General features: G+C 37.2%; 14 non-coding genes across 14 annotated transcripts; all 14 read right to left on the reverse strand.

Moving 5' to 3' along the window:
- Positions 1 to 59: 59 nt before the first annotated feature.
- Positions 60 to 141, reverse strand: TRNAS-UGA (transfer RNA serine (anticodon UGA)). Its single transcript has one exon. It is a non-coding gene; the product is annotated as a tRNA-Ser (tRNA).
- A 1,084-nt stretch (positions 142 to 1,225) lies between these two features.
- Positions 1,226 to 1,307, reverse strand: TRNAS-UGA (transfer RNA serine (anticodon UGA)). The gene has a single exon. It is a non-coding gene; the product is annotated as a tRNA-Ser (tRNA).
- A 1,080-nt stretch (positions 1,308 to 2,387) lies between these two features.
- TRNAS-UGA (transfer RNA serine (anticodon UGA)) lies at positions 2,388 to 2,469 on the reverse strand. Its single transcript has one exon. It is a non-coding gene; the product is annotated as a tRNA-Ser (tRNA).
- Positions 2,470 to 3,553: 1,084 nt separating this feature from the next.
- Positions 3,554 to 3,635, reverse strand: TRNAS-UGA (transfer RNA serine (anticodon UGA)). Its single transcript has one exon. It is a non-coding gene; the product is annotated as a tRNA-Ser (tRNA).
- A 1,084-nt stretch (positions 3,636 to 4,719) lies between these two features.
- TRNAS-UGA (transfer RNA serine (anticodon UGA)) lies at positions 4,720 to 4,801 on the reverse strand. The gene has a single exon. It is a non-coding gene; the product is annotated as a tRNA-Ser (tRNA).
- Positions 4,802 to 5,885: 1,084 nt separating this feature from the next.
- On the reverse strand, positions 5,886 to 5,967 carry TRNAS-UGA (transfer RNA serine (anticodon UGA)). Its single transcript has one exon. It is a non-coding gene; the product is annotated as a tRNA-Ser (tRNA).
- A 1,084-nt stretch (positions 5,968 to 7,051) lies between these two features.
- On the reverse strand, positions 7,052 to 7,133 carry TRNAS-UGA (transfer RNA serine (anticodon UGA)). Its single transcript has one exon. It is a non-coding gene; the product is annotated as a tRNA-Ser (tRNA).
- Positions 7,134 to 8,213: 1,080 nt separating this feature from the next.
- On the reverse strand, positions 8,214 to 8,295 carry TRNAS-UGA (transfer RNA serine (anticodon UGA)). Its single transcript has one exon. It is a non-coding gene; the product is annotated as a tRNA-Ser (tRNA).
- Positions 8,296 to 9,375: 1,080 nt separating this feature from the next.
- TRNAS-UGA (transfer RNA serine (anticodon UGA)) lies at positions 9,376 to 9,457 on the reverse strand. The gene has a single exon. It is a non-coding gene; the product is annotated as a tRNA-Ser (tRNA).
- Positions 9,458 to 11,060: 1,603 nt separating this feature from the next.
- On the reverse strand, positions 11,061 to 11,141 carry TRNAS-UGA (transfer RNA serine (anticodon UGA)). Its single transcript has one exon. It is a non-coding gene; the product is annotated as a tRNA-Ser (tRNA).
- Positions 11,142 to 12,221: 1,080 nt separating this feature from the next.
- Positions 12,222 to 12,303, reverse strand: TRNAS-UGA (transfer RNA serine (anticodon UGA)). Its single transcript has one exon. It is a non-coding gene; the product is annotated as a tRNA-Ser (tRNA).
- A 1,084-nt stretch (positions 12,304 to 13,387) lies between these two features.
- Positions 13,388 to 13,469, reverse strand: TRNAS-UGA (transfer RNA serine (anticodon UGA)). The gene has a single exon. It is a non-coding gene; the product is annotated as a tRNA-Ser (tRNA).
- Positions 13,470 to 17,294: 3,825 nt separating this feature from the next.
- TRNAS-UGA (transfer RNA serine (anticodon UGA)) lies at positions 17,295 to 17,376 on the reverse strand. Its single transcript has one exon. It is a non-coding gene; the product is annotated as a tRNA-Ser (tRNA).
- Positions 17,377 to 18,460: 1,084 nt separating this feature from the next.
- Positions 18,461 to 18,542, reverse strand: TRNAS-UGA (transfer RNA serine (anticodon UGA)). Its single transcript has one exon. It is a non-coding gene; the product is annotated as a tRNA-Ser (tRNA).
- Between the last annotated feature and the right edge of the window lie 300 nt (positions 18,543 to 18,842).

Genomic DNA, 18,842 nt, shown 5'->3' on the forward strand with positions numbered 1-18,842 from the left:
GGAAAATAAAGTTATCAAGGACAAATGAGCTTAGCTTTCTACATGCATAAAAAGCAGTACGTAGCTGGCAGGATTTGAACCTGCGCGGGGAAACCCCAATGGATTTCAAGTCCATCGCCTTAACCACTCGGCCACAACTACCTGACCTCAATTGGATGGTGCTACTTGGAAATCAAAACATTTTTCCTGTTGGCAGAAATATCTGATACATTTTATTTTAATTTGCTTCAATATTAATATGTAAACTTTGTGAAATATAATAGCTAGTATAGTTTAATGTCAAATATAGGTGTCAAGGACTTTTGATCTTGTACTAAATTAATTAGAAATCAGAGCCTTTAACATCACACCATGCCAACACTAGTGCTCATGAACTGTATTGTACATTTTACGGACATTTTATCAAATAATAATCATTTAAAATATATTAGGTTTTTCATTGGTCTATTCCACAGGTTCTCAAACTCGGTTCTCAGAACCCAACACAGTGCATGTTTTGCAGGTCTCCTCGCAGAACCACAAGTAAATAATTAGCTCCACAAGTGGACTTTTTAAAATGTGTCAGTGAGTAATTAATACACCTGTGCACCTGCTGGGTTACCTGCAAAACATACACTATGTGGGGTCCTGAGAACTGAGTTTGAGAACCTATGGTTTATTCCTTAATAAAGTTTGGAATTATAACAACTGACACTGCACAATTAATAGTTTGTTAATTACCAGACATTTTTTCTTACCTTTCATTACATCTCTACAGCTGTAAATCCAGATAGAAAGAATCTGCATGCACAAGTTGCCACTGAGAAACATTTATACAAGGTCACAAACAAGCATGTACATAGAATGCAGGAAGACACTGTCTGAGATTATATGGTTTAAAAAGAAGTCCATTGTAAAACAGGATATATATGTAGGTGAGCTAAGCTGAGATTGATAACTCAGTTCTTAAACATAACATGCTTTGATTCTCTTCATCTTGAATGCATTTAGTTTTTAAACCAGCTTGAAAAGCAAATGGATTTCGAGTCCATCACCTTAACCACTTGGCCACAACTACCTTAATGTTGTTTCACTGACAAGCTGTGTGCAAAATCAATGTTTTCCTTTTTTGGTAGCTTTAACAGTAAGTTAAACTGTGGTAAATGTAAAAGCTACTTTAGTTTCATGGAAAATAAAGTAATCAAGGACAAATGAGCTTAGCTTTCTACATGTATAAAAAGCAGTACGTAGCTGGCAGGATTTGAACCTGCACGGGGAAACCCCAATGGATTTCAAGTCCATCGCCTTAACCACTCAGCCACAACTACCTGACATCAATTGCATGGTGCTACTTGGAAATCAAAACATTTTTCCTGTTGGCAGAAATATCTGATACACTTTATTTTAATTTGCTTCAATATTAATATGTAAACTTTGTGAAATATAATAGCTAGTATAGTTTAATGTCAAATATAGGTGTCAAGGACTTTTGATCTTGTACTAAATTAATTAGAAATCAGAGCCTTTAACATCACACCATGCCAACACTAGTGCTCATGAACTGTATTGTTCATTTTACGGACATTTTATCAAATAATAATCATTTAAAATATATTAGGTTTTTCATTGGTCTATTCCACAGGTTCTCAAACTCGGTTCTCAGAACCCCACACAGTGCATGTTTTGCAGGTCTCCTCGCAGAACCACAAGTAAATAATTAGCTCCACAAGTGGACTTTTTAAAATGTGTCAGTGAGTAATTAATACACCTATGCACCTGCTGGGTTACCTGCAAAACATACACTGTGTGGGGTCCTGGGGACTGAGTTGGAGAACTTATGGTCTATTCCTTAATAAAGTTTGGAATTAGAACAACTGACACAGCACAATTAATAGTTTGTTGATTACCAGACATTATTTCTTACCTTTCATTACATCTCTACAGCTGTAAGTCCAGATAGAAAGAATCTGCATGCATAAGTTGCCACTGGGAAACATTTATACAAGGTCACAAGCATGTACATAGAATGCAGGAAGACACTGTCTGAGATTATATGGTTTAAAAAGAAGTCCATTGTAAAACAGGATATATATGTAGGTGAGCTAAGCTGAGATTGAGAACTCAATTCTTAAACATAACATGCTTTGATTCTTTTCATCTTGAATGCATTTTGTTTTTAAACCAGCTTGAAAAGCAAATGGATTTTGAGTCCATCACCTTAACCACTCGGCCACAACTACCTTAATGTTGTTTCATTGACAAGCTGTGTGCAAAATCAATGTTTTCCTTTTTTGGTAGCTTTTACAGTAAGTTAAACTTTGGGAAATGTAAAAGCTACTTTAGTTTCATGGAAAATAAAGTTATCAAGAACAAATGAGCTTAGCTTTCTACATGCATAGAAAGCAGTACGTAGCTGGCAGGATTTGAACCTGCGCGGAGAAACCCCAATGGATTTCAAGTCCATCGCCTTAACCACTCGGCCACAACTACCTGACCTCAATTGGTTGGTGCTACTCGGAAATCAAAACATTTTTCCTGTTGGCAGAAATATCTGATACATTTTATTTTAATTTGCTTCAATATTAATATGTAAACTTTGTGAAATATAATAGCTAGTATAGTTTAATGTCAAATATAGGTGTCAAGGACTTTTGATCTTGTACTAAATTAATTAGAAATCAGAGCCTTTAACATCACACCATGCCAACACTAGTGCTCATGAACTGTATTGTACATTTTACGGACATTTTATCAAATAATAATCATTTAAAATATATTAGGTTTTTCATTGGTCTATTCCACAGGTTCTCAAACTCGGTTCTCAGAACCCCACACAGTGCATGATTTGCAGGTCTCCTCGCAGAACCACAAGTAAATAATTAGCTCCACAAGTGGACTTTTTAAAATGTGTCAGTGAGTAATTAATACACCTGTGCACCTGCTGGGTTACCTGCAAAACATACACTGTGTGGGGTCCTGAGAACTGATTTTGAGAACCTATGGTCCATTCCTTAATAAAGTTTGGAATTATAACAACTGACACTGCACAATTAATAGTTTGTTAATTACCAGACATTTTTTCTTACCTTTCATTACATCTCTACAGCTGTAAATCCAGATAGAAAGAATCTGCATGCACAAGTTGCCACTGAGAAACATTTATACAAGGTCACAAACAAGCATGTACATAGAATGCAGGAAGACACTGTCTGAGATTATATGGTTTAAAAAGAAGTCCATTGTAAAACAGGATATATATGTAGGTGAGCTAAGCTGAGATTGAGAACTCAATTCTTAAACATAACATGCTTTGATTCTTTTCATCTTGAATACATTTTGTTTTTAAACCAGCTTGAAAAGCAAATGGATTTTGAGTCCATCACCTTAACCACTCGGCCACAACTACCTTAATGTTGTTTCACTGACAAGCTGTGTGCAAAATCAATGTTTTCCTTTTTTGGTAGCTTTTACAGTAAGTTAAACTTTGGGAAATGTAAAAGCTACTTTAGTCTCATGGAAAATAAAGTTATCAAGGACAAATGAACTTAGCTTTCTACATGCATAAAAAGCAGTACGTAGCTGGAAGGATTTGAACCTGCGCGGGAAAACCCAAATGGATTTCAAGTCCATCGCCTTTACCACTCGGCCACAACTACCTGACCTCAATTGGATGGTGCTACTTGGAAATCAAAACATTTTTCCTGTTGGCAGAAATATCTGATACATTTTATTTTAATTTGCTTCAATATTAATATGTAAACTTTGTGAAATATAATAGCTGGTATAGTTTAATGTCAAATATAGGTGTCAAGGACTTTTGATCTTGTACTAAATTAATTAGAAATCAGAGTCTTTAACATCACACCATGCCAACACTAGTGCTCATGAACTGTATTGTACATTTTACGGACATTTTATCAAATAATAATCATTTAAAATATATTAGGTTTTTCATTGGTCTATTCCACAGGTTCTCAAACTCGGTTCTCAGAAACCCACACAGTGCATGTTTTGCAGGTCTCCTCGCAGAACCACAAGTAAATAATTAGCTCCACAAGTGGACTTTTTAAAATGTGTCAGTGAGTAATTAATACACATATGCACCTGCTGGGTTACCTGCAAAACATACACTGTGTGGGGTCCAGAGGACTGAGTTTGAGAATTTATGGTCTGTTCCTTAATAAAGTTTGGAATTATAACAACTGACACTGCACAATTAATAGTTTGTTAATTACCAGACATTTTTTCTTACCTTTCATTACATCTCTACAGCTGTAAATCCAGATAGAAAGAATCTGCATGCACAAGTTGCCACTGAGAAACATTTATACAAGGTCACAAACAAGCATGTACATAGAATGCAGGAAGACACTGTCTGAGATTATATGGTTTAAAAAGAAGTCCATTGTAAAACAGGATATATATGTAGGTGAGCTAAGCTGAGATTGAGAACTCAATTCTTAAACATAACATGCTTTGATTCTTTTCATCTTGAATGCATTTTGTTTTTAAACCAGCTTGAAAAGCAAATGGATTTTGAGTCCATCACCTTAACCACTCGGCCACAACTACCTTAATGTTGTTTCATTGACAAGCTGTGTGCAAAATCAATGTTTTCCTTTTTTGGTAGCTTTTACAGTAAGTTAAACTTTGGGAAATGTAAAAGCTACTTTAGTTTCATGGAAAATAAAGTTATCAAGAACAAATGAGCTTAGCTTTCTACATGCATAAAAAGCAGTACGTAGCTGGCAGGATTTGAACCTGCGCGGGGAAACCCCAATGGATTTCAAGTCCATCGCCTTAACCACTCGGCCACAACTACCTGACCTCAATTGATTGGTGCTACTTGGAAATCAAAACATTTTTCCTGTTGGCAGAAATATCTGATACATTTTATTTTAATTTGCTTCAATATTAATATGTAAACTTTGTGAAATATAATAGCTAGTATAGTTTAATGTCAAATATAGGTGTCAAGGACTTTTGATCTTGTACTAAATTAATTAGAAATCAGAGCCTTTAACATCACACCATGCCAACACTAGTGCTCATGAACTGTATTGTACATTTTACGGACATTTTATCAAATAATAATCATTTAAAATATATTAGGTTTTTCATTGGTCTATTCCACAGGTTCTCAAACTCGGTTCTCAGAACCCCACACAGTGCATGTTTTGCAGGTCTCCTCGCAGAACCACAAGTAAATAATTAGCTCCACAAGTGGACTTTTTAAAATGTGTCAGTGAGTAATTAATACACCTGTGCACCTGCTGGGTTACCTGCAAAACATACACTGTGTGGGGTCCTGAGAACTGATTTTGAGAACCTATGGTCCATTCCTTAATAAAGTTTGGAATTATAACAACTGACACTGCACAATTAATAGTTTGTTAATTACCAGACATTTTTTCTTACCTTTCATTACATCTCTACAGCTGTAAATCCAGATAGAAAGAATCTGCATGCACAAGTTGCCACTGAGAAACATTTATACAAGGTCACAAACAAGCATGTACATAGAATGCAGGAAGACACTGTCTGAGATTATATGGTTTAAAAAGAAGTCCATTGTAAAACAGGATATATATGTAGGTGAGCTAAACTGAGATTGAGAACTCAATTCTTAAACATAACATGCTTTGATTCTTTTCATCTTGAATGCATTTTGTTTTTAAACCAGCTTGAAAAGCAAATGGATTTTGAGTCCATCACCTTAACCACTCGGCCACAACTACCTTAATGTTGTTTCACTGACAAGCTGTGTGCAAAATCAATGTTTTCCTTTTTTGGTAGCTTTTACAGTAAGTTAAACTTTGGGAAATGTAAAAGCTACTTTAGTCTCATGGAAAATAAAGTTATCAAGGACAAATGAGCTTAGCTTTCTACATGCATAAAAAGCAGTACGTAGCTGGAAGGATTTGAACCTGCGCGGGGAAACCCAAATGGATTTCAAGTCCATCGCCTTTACCACTCGGCCACAACTACCTGACCTCAATTGGATGGTGCTACTTGGAAATCAAAACATTTTTCCTGTTGGCAGAAATATCTGATACATTTTATTTTAATTTGCTTCAATATTAATATGTAAACTTTGTGAAATATAATAGCTAGTATAGTTTAATGTCAAATATAGGTGTCAAGGACTTTTGATCTTGTACTAAATTAATTAGAAATCAGAGTCTTTAACATCACACCATGCCAACACTAGTGCTCATGAACTGTATTGTACATTTTACGGACATTTTATCAAATAATAATCATTTAAAATATATTAGGTTTTTCATTGGTCTATTCCACAGGTTCTCAAACTCGGTTCTCAGAAACCCACACAGTGCATGTTTTGCAGGTCTCCTCGCAGAACCACAAGTAAATAATTAGCTCCACAAGTGGACTTTTTAAAATGTGTCAGTGAGTAATTAATACACATATGCACCTGCTGGGTTACCTGCAAAACATACACTGTGTGGGGTCCAGAGGACTGAGTTTGAGAATTTATGGTCTGTTCCTTAATAAAGTTTGGAATTACAACAACTGACACTGCACAATTAATAGTTTGTTGATAACCAGACATTATTTCTTACCTTTCATTACATCTCTACAGCTGTAAATCCAGATATAAAGAATCTGCATGCACAAGTTGCCACTGAGAAACATTTATACAAGGTCACAAACAAGCATGTACATAGAATGCAGGAAGACACTGTCTGAGATTATATGGTTTAAAAAGAAGTCCATTGTAAAACAGGATATATATGTAGGTGAGCTAAGCTGAGATTGAGAACTCAATTCTTAAACATAACATGCTTTGATTCTTTTCATCTTGAATGCATTTTGTTTTTAAACCAGCTTGAAAAGCAAATGGATTTTGAGTCCATCACCTTAACCACTCGGCCACAACTACCTTAATGTTGTTTCACTGACAAGCTGTGTGCAAAATCAATGTTTTCCTTTTTTGGTAGCATTTACAGTAAGTTAAACTTTGGGAAATGTAAAAGCTACTTTAGTCTCATGGAAAATAAAGTTATCAAGGACAAATGAGCTTAGCTTTCTACATGCATAAAAAGCAGTACGTAGCTGGAAGGATTTGAACCTGCGCTGGGAAATCCAAATGGATTTCAAGTCTATCGCCTTAACCACTCGGCCACAACTACCTGACCTCAATTGGATGGTGCTACTTGGAAATCAAAACATTTTTCCTGTTGGCAGAAATATCTGATACATTTTATTTTAATTTGCTTCAATATTAATATGTAAACTTTGTGAAATATAATAGCTAGTATAGTTTAATGTCAAATATAGGTGTCAAGGACTTTTGATCTTGTACTAAATTAATTAGAAATCAGAGCCTTTAACATCACACCATGCCAACACTAGTGCTCATGAACTGTATTGTACATTTTACGGACATTTTATCAAATAATAATCATTTAAAATATATTAGGTTTTTCATTGGTCTATTCCACAGGTTCTCAAACTCGGTTCTCAGAAACCCACACAGTGCATGTTTTGCAGGTCTCCTCGCAGAACCACAAGTAAATAATTAGCTCCACAAGTGGACTTTTTAAAATGTGTCAGTGAGTAATTAATACACATATGCACCTGCTGGGTTACCTGCAAAACATACACTGTGTGGGGTCCAGATGACTGAGTTTGAGAATTTATGGTCTGTTCCTTAATAAAGTTTGGAATTACAACAACTGACACTGCACAATTAATAGTTTGTTGATAACCAGACATTATTTCTTACCTTTCATTACATCTCTACAGCTGTAAATCCAGATAGAAAGAATCTACATGCATAAATTGCCACTGGGAAACATTTATACAATGTCACAAGCATGTACATAGAATGCAGGAAGACACTGTCTGAGATTATATGGTTTAAAAAGAAGTCCATTGTAAAACAGGATATATATGTAGGTGAGCTAAGCTGAGATTGAGAACTCAATTCTTAAACATAACATGCTTTGATTCTCTTCATCTTGAATGCATTTCGTTTTTAAACCAGCTTGAAAAGCAAATGGATTTTGAGTCCATCACCTTAACCACTCGGCCACAACTACCTTAATGTTGTTTCATTGACAAGCTGTGTGCAAAATCAATGTTTTCCTTTTTTGGCAGCTTTTACATTAAGTTAAACTTTGGGAAATGTAAAAGCTACTTTAGTTTCATGGAAAATAAAGTTATCAAGGACAAATGATCTTAGCTTTCTACATGCATAAAAAGCAGTACGTAGCTGGCAGGATTTGAACCTGCGCGGGGAAACCCCAATGGATTTCAAGTCCATCGCCTTAACCACTCGGCCACAACTACCTGAACTCAATTGGATGGTGCTACTTGGAAATCAAAACATTTTTCCTGTTGGCAGAAATATCTGATACATTTTATTTTAATTTGCTTCAATATTAATATGTAAACTTTGTGAAATATAATAGCTAGTTTAGTTTAATGTCAAATATAGGTGTCAAGGACTTTTGATCTTGTACTAAATTAATTAGAAATCAGAGCCTTTAACATCACACCATGCCAACACCAGTGCTCATAACCTGTATTGTACATTTTACGGACATTTTATCAAATAATAATCATTTAAAATATATTAGGTTTTTCATTGGTCTATTCCACAGGTTCTCAAACTCGGTTCTCAGAAACCCACACAGTGCATGTTTTGCAGGTCTCCTCGCAGAACCACAAGTAAATAATTAGCTCCACAAGTGGACTTTTTAAAATGTGTCAGTGAGTAATTAATACACCTGTGCACCTGCTTGGTTACCTGCAAAACATACACTGTGTGGGGTCCTGAGAACTGAGTTTGAGAACCTATGGTCCATTCCTTAATAAAGTTTGGAATTATAACAACTCACACTGCACAATTAATAGTTTGTTAAATACCAGACATTTTTTCTTACCTTTCATTACATCTCTACAGCTGTAAATCCAGAAAGAAAGAATCTGCATGCACAAGTTGCCACTGAGAAACATTTATACAAGGTCACAAGCATGTACATAGAATGCAGGAAGACACTGTCTGAGATTATATGGTTTAAAAAGAAGTTCATTGTAAAACAGGATATATATGTAGGTGAGCTAAGCTGAGATTGAGAACTCAATTCTTAAACATAACATGCTTTGATTCTCTTCATCTTGAATGCATTTCGTTTTTAAACCAGCTTGAAAAGCAAATGGATTTCGAGTCCATCACCTTAACCACTTGGCCACAACTACCTTAATGTTGTTTCACTGACAAGCTGTGTGCAAAATCAATGTTTTCCTTTTTTGGTAGCTTTTACAGTAAGTAAAACTTTGGGAAATGTAAAAGCTACTTTAGTCTCATGGAAAATAAATTTATCAAGGACAAATGAGCTTAGCTTTCTACATGCATAAAAAGCAGTACGTAGCTGGCAGGATTTGAACCTGCGCAGGGAAACCCCAATAGATTTCAAGTCCATCGCCTTAACCACTCGGCCACAACTACCTGACCTCAATTGGTTGGTGCTACTTGGAAATCAAAACATTTTTCCTGTTGGCAGAAATATCTGATACATTTTATTTTAATTTGCTTCAATATTAATATGTAAACTTTGTGAAATATAATAGCTAGTATAGTTTAATGTCAAATATAGGTGTCAAGGACTTTTGATCTTGTACTAAATTAATTAGAAATCAGAGCCTTTAACATCACACCATGCCAACACTAGTGCTCATGAACTGTATTGTACATTTTACGGACATTTTATCAAATAATAATCATTTAAAATATATTAGGTTTTTCATTGGTCTATTCCACAGGTTCTCAAACTCGGTTCTCAGAACCCCACACAGTGCATGTTTTGCAGGTCTCCTCGCAGAACCACAAGTAAATAATTAGCTCCACAAGTGGACTTTTTAAAATGTGTCAGTGAGTAATTAATACACCTGTGCACCTGCTGGGTTACCTGCAAAACATACACTGTGTGGGGTCCTGAGAACTGATTTTGAGAACCTATGGTCCATTCCTTAATAAAGTTTGGAATTATAACAACTGACACTGCACAATTAATAGTTTGTTAAATAACAGACATTTTTTCTTACCTTTCATTACATCTCTACAGCTGTAAATCCAGATAGAAAGAATCTGCATGCACAAGTTGCCACTGAGAAACATTTATACAAGGTCACAAGCATGTACATAGAATGCAGGAAGACACTGTCTGAGATTATATGGTTTAAAAAGAAGTCCATTGTAAAACAGGATATATATGTAGGTGAGCTAAGCTGAGATTGAGAACTCAATTCTTAAACATAACATGCTTTGATTCTCTTCATCTTGAATGCATTTCGTTTTCGTTCTCAGAACCCCACACAGTGCATGTTTTGCAGGTCTCCTCGCAGAACCACAAGTAAATAATTAGCTCCACAAGTGGACTTTTTAAAATGTGTCAGTGAGTAATTAATACACATATGCACCTGCTGGGTTACCTGCAAAACATACACTGTGTTGGGTCCAGAGGACTGAGTTTGAGAACTTATGGTCTATTCCTTAATAAAGTTTGGAATTAGAACAACTGACACTGCACAATTAATAGTTTGTTGATTACCAGACATTATTTCTTACCTTTCATTACATCTCTACAGCTGTAAATCCAGAAAGAAAGAATCTGCATGCACAAGTTGCCACTGAGAAACATTTATACAAGGTCACAAGCATGTACATAGAATGCAGGAAGACACTGTCTGAGATTATATGGTTTAAAAAGAAGTTCATTGTAAAACAGGATATATATGTAGGTGAGCTAAGCTGAGATTGAGAACTCAATTCTTAAACATAACATGCTTTGATTCTCTTCATCTTGAATGCATTTCGTTTTTAAACCAGCTTGAAAAGCAAATGGATTTTGAGTCCATCACCTTAACCACTCGGCCACAACTACCTTAATGTTGTTTCACTGACAAGCTGTGTGCAAAATCAATGTTTTCCTTTTTTGGTAGCTTTTACAGTAAGTTAAACTTTGGGAAATGTAAAAGCTACTTTAGTCTCATGGAAAATAAATTTATCAAGGACAAATGAGCTTAGCTTTCTACATGCATAAAAAGCAGTACGTAGCTGGCAGGATTTGAACCTGCGCGGGGAAACCCAATGGATTTCAAGTCCATCGCCTTAACCACTCGGCCACAACTACCTGACCTTAATTGGCTGGTGCTACTTAGAAATCAAAACATTTTTCCTGTTGGCAGAAATATCTGATACATTTTATTTTAATTTGCTTCAATATTAATATGTAAACTTTGTGAAATATAATAGCTAGTATAGTTTAATGTCAAATATAGGTGTCAAGGACTTTTGATCTTGTACTAAATTAATTAGAAATCAGAGCCTTTAACATCACACCATGCCAACACTAGTGCTCATGAACTGTATTGTTCATTTTACGGACATTTTATCAAATAATAATCATTTAAAATATATTAGGTTTTTCATTGGTCTATTCCACAGGTTCTCAAACTCGGTTCTCAGAACCCCACACAGTGCATGTTTTGCTGGTCTCCTCGCAGAACCACAAGTAAATAATTAGCTCCACAAGTGGACTTTTTAAAATGTGTCAGTGAGTAATTAATATACCTATGCACCTGCTGGGTTACCTGCAAAACATACACTGTGTGGGGTCCTGAGGACTGAGTTGGAGAACTTATGGTCTATTCCTTAATAAAGTTTGGAATTAGAACAACTGACACTGCACAATTAATAGTTTGTTGATTACCAGACATTATTTCTTACCTTTCATTACATCTCTACAGCTGTAAGTCCAGATAGAAAGAATCTGCATGCATAAGTTGCCACTGGGAAACATTTATACAAGGTCACAAGCATGTACATAGAATGCAGGAAGACACTGTCTGAGATTATATGGTTTAAAAAGAAGTCCATTGTAAAACAGGATATATATGTAGGTGAGCTAAGCTGAGATTGAGAACTCAATTCTTAAACATAACATGCTTTGATTCTTTTCATCTTGAATGCATTTTGTTTTTAAACCAGCTTGAAAAGCAAATGGATTTTGAGTCCATCACCTTAACCACTCGGCCACAACTACCTTAATGTTGTTTCATTGACAAGCTGTGTGCAAAATCAATGTTTTCCTTTTTTGGTAGCTTTTACTGTAAGTTAAACTTTGGGAAATGTAAAAGCTACTTTAGTTTCATGGAAAATAAAGTTATCAAGAACAAATGAGCTTAGCTTTCTACATGCATAAAAAGCAGTACGTAGCTGGCAGGATTTGAACCTGCGCGGGGAAACCCCAATAGATTTCAAGTCCATCGCCTTAACCACTCGGCCACAACTACCTGACCTCAATTGGATGGTGCTACTTGGAAATCAAAACATTTTTCCTGTTGGCAGAAATATCTGATACATTTTATTTTAATTTGCTTCAATATTAATATGTAAACTTTGTGAAATATAATAGCTAGTATAGTTTAATGTCAAATATAGGTGTCAAGGACTTTTGATCTTGTACTAAATTAATTAGAAATCAGAGCCTTTAACATCACACCATGCCAAAACTAGTGCTCATGAACTGTATTGTACATTTTACGGACATTTTATCAAATAATAATCATTTAAAATATATTAGGTTTTTCATTGGTCTATTCCACAGGTTCTCAAACTCGGTTCTCAGAACCCCACACAGTGCATGCTTTGCAGGTCTCCTCGCAGAACCACAAGTAAATAATTAGCTCCACAAGTGGACTTTTTAAAATGTGTCAGTGAGTAATTAATACACCTGTGCACCTGCTGGGTTACCTGCAAAACATACACTGTGTGGGGTCCTGAGAACTGATTTTGAGAACCTATGGTCCATTCCTTAATAAAGTTTGGAATTATAACAACTGACACTGCACAATTAATAGTTTGTTAATTACCAGACATTTATTCTTACCTTTCATTACATCTCTACAGCTGTAAATCCAGATAGAAAGAATCTGCATGCACAAGTTGCCACTGAGAAACATTTATACAAGGTCACAAACAAGCATGTACATAGAATGCAGGAAGACACTGTCTGAGATTATATGGTTTAAAAAGAAGTCCATTGTAAAACAGGATATATATGTAGGTGAGCTAAGCTGAGATTGAGAACTCAATTCTTAAACATAACATGCTTTGATTCTTTTCATCTTGAATGCATTTTGTTTTTAAACCAGCTTGAAAAGCAAATGGATTTTGAGTCCATCACCTTAACCACTCGGCCACAACTACCTTAATGTTGTTTCACTGACAAGCTGTGTGCAAAATCAATGTTTTCCTTTTTTGGTAGCTTTTACAGTAAGTTAAACTTTGGGAAATGTAAAAGCTACTTTAGTCTCATGGAAAATAAAGTTATCAAGGACAAATGAGCTTAGCTTTCTACATGCATAAAAAGCAGTACGTAGCTGGAAGGATTTGAACCTGCGCGGGGAAACCCAAATGGATTTCAAGTCCATCGCCTTTACCACTCGGCCACAACTACCTGACCTCAATTGGATGGTGCTACTTGGAAATCAAAACATTTTTCCTGTTGGCAGAAATATCTGATACATTTTATTTTAATTTGCTTCAATATTAATATGTAAACTTTGTGAAATATAATAGCTAGTATAGTTTAATGTCAAATATAGGTGTCAAGGACTTTTGGGGGTATATGCAATTCACGGCGAATCGCGGCAATTTTTCGCCGTTTTTTTTTTTCGACTCAATTCGCCAGGTGAATTCTGGCAGGTGGCTGCCGGAATTCACCATATTCAATGAAAAACGGATTCGCCAGAACCGCGGGCGAAAATCGGCCGATTTGGCGGATTTTGCCGCGATTTTAAAAAACGGGGAAAAACGGGAAAAACCCGGAAAAAAAATGGCGTGGGGTCCCCCCTCCAAAGCATAACCAGCCTCGGGCTCTTCGAGCTGGTCCTGGTTCTAAAAATGCAGGGAAAAATTGGCCAGGGATCCCCCGTATTTTTAAAACCAGCACCGGGCTCTGCGCCTGGTGCTGGTGCCAAAAATACGGGGACAAAAAGAGTAGGGGTCCCCCGTATTTTTAACACCAGCATCGGGCTCCACTAGCTAGACAGATAATGCCACAGCCAGGGGTCACTTTTATGCCGTGCCCTGCGGCCGTGGCATTAAATATCCAACTAGTCACCCCTGGCCGGGGTACCCTGGGGGAGTGGGGACCCCTTCAATCAAGGGGTCCCCCCCCAGCCACCCAAGGGCCAGGGGTGAAGCCCGAGGCTGTCCCCCCCCCATCCAATGGGCTGCGGATGGGGGGGCTGATAGCCTTTTGTGATAATAAAAAGATATTGTTTTTTCCAGTAGTACTACAAGTCCCAGCAAGCCTCCCCCGCAAGCTGGTACTTGGAGAACCACAAGTACCAGCATGTGGGAGAAAAACAGGCTTGCTGGTACCTGTAGTACTACTGGAAAAAAAATACCCAAATAAAAACAGGACACAGACACCTTGATAGTAAAACTTTATTACACACTACCGACACACACATACTAACCTATGTTGACACGCCGACTGCCACGGTCTCCGACGATCCGAGGGTACCTGTGAAAAAATTATACTCACCTTCCTGCGTCCAGAGATAAATCCACGTCCAGAGAGATAATCCACGTACTTGTTAAAAAAACAAAACGCAAATACCCGCTCCATACCGGACTGAAAGGGGTCCAATGCTTTCGCATCAGACCCCTTTCCCCGAATGCCGGGACATCACGTGACTCCTGTCACTGAAGTCCCTTCAGCCAATCAGGAAGCGCTACTTCCGTGGCGCTCACCTGATTGGCTGTGCACTGTCTGAGCTGTCAGACAGCGCATCGCAAAGCCGCTCCATTACTTTCAATGGTGGGAACTTAGCGGCTAGCGGTGGGGTTACCCGCGGTCAGCCGCTGACCGGCGGGTGACCTCATCGCTAGCCGCTAAGTTCCCACCATTGAATATAATGGACTGGGCAGTGCGATGCGCTGTCTGAGTTCAGACAGCGCACAGCCAATCAAGTGAGCGCAACGAAGTTGCGCTTCCTGATTGGCTTTAGAGACCTTTGTGTGACAGCTGTCACTGACAGGTCTCATTCGTGGAAAGGGGTCTCATGTGTCAGCATGGGACCCCTTTCAGTCCGGTGGCCCGTGTGTTCGTTTTCTTTTTTTGCCAAGTACGTGGATGTATCTCTGGACCATGGCTGAGGTGAGTATATTGATCTTTTATTTTCAGGTATCCGTGGATTCTACATGGAGAAGAGGACCGATGTCGGCGTGTGAACTTAGGTAAGTATGTGTGTGTCGACGTATGAAATAAAGTTTTACTTTCACGGTGTGTGTGTCCTGTTTTTATTTGGGTATTTTTTTTCCAGTAGTACTACAGGTACCAGCGGGCCCGTTTTTCTCCCGCATGCTGGTACTTGTGGTTCTCCAAGTACCAGCTTGCGGGGGAGGCTTGCTGGGACTTGTAGTACTACTGGAAAAAACAATATCTTTTTATTATCACAAAAGGCTATCAGCCCCCCCATCCGCAGCCCATTGGATGGGGGGGGACAGCCTCGGGCTTCACCCCTGGCCCTTGGGTGGCTGGGGGGGGACCCCTTGATTGAAGGAGTCCCCACTCCCCCAGGGTACCCCGGCCAGGGGTGACTAGTTGGATATTTAATGCCACGGCCGCAGGGCGCTGTATAAAAGTGACCCCCGGCTGTGGCATTATCTGTCCAGCTAGTGGAGCCCGATGCTGGTGTGAAAAATACGGGGGACCCCTGCTCGTTTTGTCCCCCGTATTTTTTGCACCAGCACCAGGCGCAGAGCCCGGTGCTGGTTTTAAAAATACGGGGGATCCCCTGTCAATTTTCCCCCCGCATTTTTAGAACCAGGACCAGCTCGAAGAGCCCGAGGCTGGTTATGCTTTGGAGGGGGGACCCCACGCCATTTTTTTTAAGGATTTTTCCGTTCCAGCAATAAAAAATAAAAAAAATATTTTAAAAAATATATAAATAATATTTGTGCCTCCAAAAAAAAAAAAAAAAGTACCTAATCCCTTCTAATATAAATAGATCTGCTATTCCCCCAAAAAAAACACAAAAAAAAACATGTTTAATTTTTTTTTATTTGTTTTCACCCTCCAAAGTGTGGCAGATTGAAAATGACGAATTTGCTGTCTAAAAGCACTGCTGTCGAATTTCCAAACTTGAATTGAATATGCTTTGGTCGAATTGCAGCACTTGTATCATTGCAGAAAAGTCGAATTTGCAAAAATTCGAATATCAAAAAGTCGAATTTTGAAAGTCCGTTTTTTGGTCGGAAAGCACTGAATTGCATAGGCGAAATTTTTTTTTTGGTCGAAAATGACCCGAAATTCGACAATTTCGGGAATTCGACCGCAATTGCATATACCCCTTGATCTTGTACTAAATTAATTAGAAATCAGAGCCTTTAACATCACACCATGCCAACACTAGTGCTCATGAACTGTATTGTACATTTTACGGACATTTTATCAAATAATAATCATTTAAAATATATTAGGTTTTTCATTGGTCTATTCCACAGGTTCTCAAACTCGGTTCTCAGAACCCCACACAGTGCATGTTTTGCAGGTCTCCTCGCAGAACCACAAGTAAATAATTAGCTCCACAAGTGGACTTTTTAAAATGTGTCAGTGAGTAATTAATACACATATGCACCTGCTGGGTTACCTGCAAAACATACACTGTGTGGGGTCCAGAGAACTGAGTTTGAGAATTTATGGTCTGTTCCTTAATAAAGTTTGGAATTACAACAACTGACACTGCACAATTAATAGTTTGTTGATAACCAGACATTATTTCTTACCTTTCATTACATCTCTACAGCTGTAAATCCAGATAGAAAGAATCTACATGCATAAGTTGCCACTGGGAAACATTTATACAAGGTCACAAGCATGTACATAGAATGCAGGAAGACACTGTCTGAGATTATATGGTTTAAAAAGAAGTCCATTGTAAAACAGGATATATATGTAGGTGAGCTAAGCTGAGATTGAGAACTCAATTCTTAAACATAACATGCTTTGATTCTCTTCATCTTGAATGCATTTTGTTTTTAAACCAGCTTGAAAAGCAAATGGATTTTGAGTCCATCACCTTAACCACTCGGCCACAACTACCTTAATGTTGTTTCATTGACAAGCTGTGTGCAAAATCAATGTTTTCCTTTTTTGGCAGCTTTTACATTAAGTTAAACTTTGGGAAATGTAAAAGCTACTTTAGTTTCATGGAAAATAAAGTTATCAAGGACAAATGAGCTTAGCTTTCTACATGCATAAAAAGCAGTACGTAGCTGGCAGGATTTGAACCTGCGCGGGGAAACCCCAATGGATTTCAAGTCCATCGCCTTAACCACTCGGCCACAACTACCTGACCTCAATTGGATGGTGCTACTTGGAAATCAAAACATTTTTCCTGTTGGCAGAAATATCTGATACATTTTATTTTAATTTGCTTCAATATTAATATGTAAACTTTGTGAAATATAATAGCTAGTATAGTTTAATGTCAAATATAGGTGTCAAGGACTTTTGATCTTGTACTAAATTAATTAGAAATCAGAGCCTTTAACATCACACCATGCCAACACTAGTGCTCATGAACTGTATTGTACATTTTACGGACATTTTATCAAATAATAATCATTTAAAATATATTAGGTTTTTCATTGGTCTATTCCACAGGTTCTCAAACTCGGTTCTCAGAACCCAACACAGTGCATGTTTTGCAGGTCTCCTCGCAGAACCACAAGTAAATAATTAGCTCCACAAGTGGACTTTTTAAAATGTGTCAGTGAGTAATTAATACACCTGTGCACCTGCTGGGTTACCTGCAAAACATACACTATGTGGGGTCCTGAGAACTGAGTTTGAGAACCTATGGTTTATTCCTTAATAAAGTTTGGAATTATAACAACTGACACTGCACAATTAATAGTTTGTTAATTACCAGACATTTTTTCTTACCTTTCATTACATCTCTACAGCTGTAAATCCAGATAGAAAGAATCTGCATGCACAAGTTGCCACTGAGAAACATTTATACAAGGTCACAAACAAGCATGTACATAGAATGCAGGAAGACACTGTCTGAGATTATATGGTTTAAAAAGAAGTCCATTGTAAAACAGGATATATATGTAGGTGAGCTAAGCTGAGATTGATAACTCAATTCTTAAACATAACATGCTTTGATTCTCTTCATCTTGAATGCATTTAGTTTTTAAACCAGCTTGAAAAGCAAATGGATTTCGAGTCCATCACCTTAACCACTTGGCCACAACTACCTTAATGTTGTTTCACTGACAAGCAGTGTGCAAAATCAATGTTTTCCTTTTTTGGTAGCTTTAACAGTAAGTTAAACTGTGGTAAATGTAAAAGCTACTTTAGTTTCATGGAAAATAAAGTAATCAAGGACAAATGAGCTTAGCTTTCTACATGTATAAAAAGCAGTACGTAGCTGGCAGGATTTGAACCTGCACGGGGAAACCCCAATGGATTTCAAGTCCATCGCCTTAACCACTCAGCCACAACTACCTGACATCAATTGCATGGTGCTACTTGGAAATCAAAACATTTTTCCTGTTGGCAGAAATATCTGATACACTTTATTTTAATTTGCTTCAATATTAATATGTAAACTTTGTGAAATATAATAGCTAGTATAGTTTAATGTCAAATATAGGTGTCAAGGACTTTTGATCTTGTACTAAATTAATTAGAAATCAGAGCCTTTAACATCACACCATGCCAACACTAGTGCTCATGAACTGTATTGTTCATTTTACGGACATTTTATCAAATAATAATCATTTAAAATATATTAGGTTTTTCATT

Source organism: Pseudophryne corroboree, chromosome 11, assembly GCF_028390025.1.
Source record: "Pseudophryne corroboree isolate aPseCor3 chromosome 11, aPseCor3.hap2, whole genome shotgun sequence".
NCBI lineage: Eukaryota > Metazoa > Chordata > Amphibia > Anura > Myobatrachidae > Pseudophryne > Pseudophryne corroboree.